The sequence below is a fragment of the Poecilia latipinna genome, unplaced genomic scaffold, assembly GCF_001443285.1.
Source record: "Poecilia latipinna isolate Pla-1442-1.1 unplaced genomic scaffold, P_latipinna-1.0 Scaffold1354, whole genome shotgun sequence".
In the NCBI taxonomy this organism is placed as follows: domain Eukaryota; kingdom Metazoa; phylum Chordata; class Actinopteri; order Cyprinodontiformes; family Poeciliidae; genus Poecilia; species Poecilia latipinna.
In genome coordinates this window covers 171,384-176,128 of record NW_015113970.1, presented here as the reverse complement: position 1 = coordinate 176,128, position 4,745 = coordinate 171,384, and the positions used below count along the sequence as shown (strand labels likewise).

Below are 4,745 nucleotides of genomic sequence, written 5' to 3'. Positions count from 1 at the left end.
GACCCCTCATCCTCCACAACACTAAGAAGGTTAGTGACTTTTTCTATTCAGCTTTGGCCTCCCCCTCCAAGAATACAACCCACTGACCTGCTTCTCTGTCCTCAGAGGTTCCTGTCCCATTGCTGGTGGTTGCCTGTCCCATACCCTGATCCTCAATAAAGAACTTATTATTTTGTACTTTGTGTCTGACTGAAATTTCGGGTCCTCAGTTCTGATCATTACAGAAAAATCTGGCCAAAAATGGACCCTTCGTCAGCACAAGAGTGGCGCAGCAATGTTGAAAGTGCGATCAGTCGACTTAATACTGGCATGAATGAGATCATTACCACGCTTCGTAACATGTCTTCTCCCCCTGACCAGGCACAATCACAGACACCTAGCCAACCAGCCCCTGCAGTTCAGCCTGCTGTGGTCAAGGAGCCTCGTCTGACCCCTCCCGAGCTGTTCAAAGGGGACCCAGACCAGTGCCGTGCTTTCCTCACTCAGTGTGAGATCCACTTTGAGTTGCAGCCCTCCTCTTTCCCTACTGAACGTTCTAAGGTGGCATTTGTGATCTCACTTCTGTCCGGTAAGGCCAAACAGTGGGGCACAGCAGAATGGCAGAATGAATCGGATTCTTGTTTGACCTATTCTGCGTTCTCTAAGGAACTGATCAGGGTTTTCGACCCCATCCTCCCTGAGAGAGAGGCAGCTAGGGGGCTACTATCCGTAAAACAGGGTGGTAGGAGTGTTGCCGCTTATATTATTGATTTTCACCTGTTATCTGCAGACAGTAGGTGGAATCAGGAGGCATTAATGGATGTGTTCATGCAAGGCCTTAATGAAAATATCAAGGATGAGTTGGCCACCCGAGATTATCCTAAATCCCTCAAGGATCTTGAAGATTTGGCGACTAGGATAGATCTGCGTCTCACTGAAAGGAGAAGGGAGAGACATCACAAGGAGGCCTCATCGGCCCCATTTGGCCACTCAGACCCTTGGTCCAAAGCCACAAGCTTCTCCCTACCCTCAGTTGAGGCACCAGATCCTGAGCCGATGCAGTTGGGGAGAACAAGGATCTCCATGGAGGAACGTTCTTGCAGAAGGCAGTTTAATTTATGTTTTTACTGTGGAGGCAAGGGTCATATGGCGGCCAAGTGTCCATTAAAAGGGCAGGCTCAGTAGAGGATAGGGGAGTTCTACTGATCCATAGCATGTTGTCCATCTCCTCATCATTTTCTTTCTCTGCTAACCTTGTGGTCTCCTCCATTCCCCACCAGGTATCAGTCTTCATTGACTCCAGAGCTGATACAGAGTTCATGGATGAATCTTTTGCCAGGGGCCTCAACATCAAGCTCCTCCACACTTCATCGGTCCATAATGTTCTAGCTTTGGATGGACATCATATTAGCCAGTCCCACCTCATCACAGAAAAGGTCAGTCTGATGCTTGGTGGTAATCATCAGGAGGAGATCACTTTTGTTATTATCCACTCACCACAGCTACCCATCGTTTTGGGGGCCTCATGGCTTAACAAGCACAATCCTCACATTGACTGGCAGGCCAAGGAAATTTTGGGCTGGTCGAAGTCCTGCTCTGCTACCTGTTTGCTCTCTGCTTGCACCCCTTCTTTTCCAGACAATGCCATCGAAGAAACTTATCCAAAGTGCCACCTGAGTACCATGATCTGAAGGAGGTGTTCAATAAGTCCCGGGCAACAGCCCTTCCCCCTCATAGCCCCTACGATTGTGCCATTGACCTCCTTCCAGGTACATCACCTCCCAAGGGACATTTATATTCACTGTCTGCTCCTGAGAACCAAGCAATGAGGAGGTATGTAGAGGATTCTATAAAGACGGGAATCATTCGCCCATCCTCGTCTCCTGCTGGTGCTGGATTTTTTTTCGTAGGCAAGAAGGATGGGTCTTTAAGGCCCTGTATAGATTACAGGGGTCTTAATGACATTACTGTTAAGAATCGGTATCCCCTTCCCCTCATGAATACTGCCTTTGACCAGATCCAAGGAGCCAAGTTTTTCATGAAATTAGACTTGCGCAACGCATATCATCTTGTTCGCATCAGGGAAGGAGACGAGTGGAAGACCGCATTCAACAACCCCACTGGTCATTACGAGTACTTGGTCATGCCCTTTGGGTTAACCAATGCACCAGCAGTCTTCCAAGCTCTGGTCAATGATGTCTTGAGGGACATGGTTGGGCACTTTGTATTTGTTTTCCTTGATGACATTCTTATCTACTCTCAGGACCTGGATTCCCACAAGTACCATGTTCGGCAGGTTCTTCTCCGCCTCCTCCAGAATCATCTTTTTGTAAAGGCAGAGAAATGCGAGTTCCATACCACCACCACCTCTTTTCTTGGCTACATAATCTCCCCTAACAAGGTGATCATGGATCCCGCTAAGATTTCAGCAGTCTCCGAATGGCCCACACCCACAGACCGCAAACAGCTACAGAGATTTCTTGGATTTGCTAACTTTTACCGTCGGTTCATTCGTAATTACTCTCAAGTAGCATCTCCGCTTCATGCCATTACCTCATCCAAGGTCCAGTTCAGTTGGAGCAGGCAGGCAGAGGAGGCCTTCTCCCGGCTCAAGTCTTTGTTCACCTCTGCTCCAGTTCTCCAGACCCCTGATCCTGAGAGACAGTTCCTTGTGGAGGTCGATGCCTCTAGCACTGGGGTAGGCGCTGTCCTAAGTCAGAGAACCACTGACGGTCGTATTCATCCTTGTGCCTTTTTTTCTAGGACTCTATCCAGTGCCGAGCGGAACTATGATGTGGGGGACAGGGAGCTTTTGGCCGTCAAGCTGGCCCTAGAGGAATGTAGGCATTGGCTGGAGGGGTCCAAGGAACCATTTCTAGTATGGACGGACCACAAGAATCTGGAGTACTTGAAGGCAGCCAAACGGCTCAACCCCAGGCAGGCTAGGTGGGCTCTGTTTTTTGGACGGTTCAATTTTACACTCTCTTACAGACCTGGGACCAAGAACATGAAACCGGATGCCTTGTCAAGGATTCACGAATCCTCGGAGTTGATGGCCGCTGGTACAGAGGAGTTTATCCTCCCAGACTCGGTGAGATTGTCTGTAACCATGTTGGAACTGGAGGAGGAGGTCAGGGGCGCCACCCGAGGTCTTCTGGTCCCAGCTTCTTGCCCCCCCGACAGGCTGTTCGTCCCGGAACATCTGGTTCCTAAGGTACTCAAGTTCTGCCATAAATCCCGTCTGTTCTGTCATCCAGGCATCAGCAAGACCTTAAGGATTGTCCAGTCTCAATTCTGGTGGGGCTCAATGACCAAGGATATTAAGGAGTTCATTGCGACCTGTCATCAATGCTGCCAAGCAAAGTCGTCTCGACGCCCACCCTCAGGGTTGCTGCGGCCCCTTCCCATCCCATCACGCCCTTGGTCGCACATCGCTATGGACTTTGTCACAGGTTTGCCCAGTTCTGATGGATTTGTTGTCTTGTTAACTGTCGTTGACAGATTTTCAAAGATGGTCCATCTGGTCCCCCTCAAGAAACTCCCCTCTGCAAAGGAAATGGGGGAGATCATGGCACGGGAGGTGTTCCGCCTCCACGGGCTTCCCACTGACATCGTCTCGGACAGAGGACCTCAATTTGTCTCTCGTTTCTGGAAGGAGTTCTGCACCATGCTTGGCATTTCCGTCAGTTTATCGTCTGGTTTCCATCCCCAAACTGATGGGCAGACCGAGAGGGCTAACCAGGAGATAGAGACCAAGCTTCGTATCCTTTGTGACTCTGACCCTACCAGGTGGTCACACAACCTACCATGGGTGGAACACGCCTTGAATGCGCTTCCCTCTAGCTCCACTGGTCTTTCGCCCTTCTACATTGTCCATGGGTTCCAGCCACCGGTGTTCACTATTCAGGAGAGGGAGGCTAAGGTCCCCTCCGCTCACGCTGCAGCTATGAGGTGCCAACGGATCTGGAGGAAGGCCAGGAGGGCCATGATCAAGTCGTCAGAGGTGCAATCCAGATCTGCTAATCGGCATAGAGTCCCAGCACCCATCTACCGTGTTGGCCAGAAGGTCTGGTTGTCGTCTAAGGATCTCCCCCTACGGGTGGAGAGTCGGAAGTTGGCACCTCGTTTCATTGGTCCCTTCCCCATCTCCAAGGTTGTGAACCCAGTGGCGGTCCGGCTACAGCTGCCCTGTTCCATGAAGATTCACCCGACATTCCATGTGTCTCGGGTCAAACCCTACACCTCACCTCGTCTTGAGCCTGCCTCCAGACCCCTCCCGCCCACTCAGTTCTTGGATGGGGACCCCATCTACACCGTACGCCGCGTCCTTCGGTCCAAGAGAAGGGGACGTGGTGTCCATTACCTGGTTGATTGGGAAGGATATGGAACGGACCTGGATTCCTGGTCGTTTTGTCATCGACAAGACTCTCCTGAGGGACTTTCACCGCCTCCATCCTGATCAGCCGAAGGGCCCGTCGGGAGCCAGACCTTAGGAGGGGGGTACTGTCATGTTTCTGGCCTGTCTGCCTGCTATGTTTTTCTCCTTAGTACTCTCCTCTCATCAAGCTCATCTGGTTCACCTGCATGCTGCTGCGCTGGAGCACAATCAGGCTCATGTCTTCCACCTGTTCACCAGCAGTTATATTCAGCTCTCAGGCAGACAGTGCCAGATTTTTGAAAGCCTCAGTGTGAGTAGATGTCCAGCATTTCTTCCTGACCTGACCACGATCTCGAACACGAACACGTTTTTTGTCCCTTGAATTTTC

The 4,745-nt window shown here is 50.9% G+C and overlaps 1 long non-coding RNA gene across 1 annotated transcript in view; it reads right to left on the bottom strand.

The window, feature by feature from the left end:
* Positions 1 to 151: 151 nt before the first annotated feature.
* LOC106961973 (uncharacterized) overlaps positions 152 to 4,745 on the bottom strand; it is a 23,484-nt gene continuing 18,890 nt past the window's right edge. Inside the window, exon 3 of the long non-coding RNA XR_001427866.1 lies at positions 152 to 230. This is a non-coding gene — a long non-coding RNA (uncharacterized LOC106961973). The remainder of the gene's footprint in view (positions 231 to 4,745) is intronic.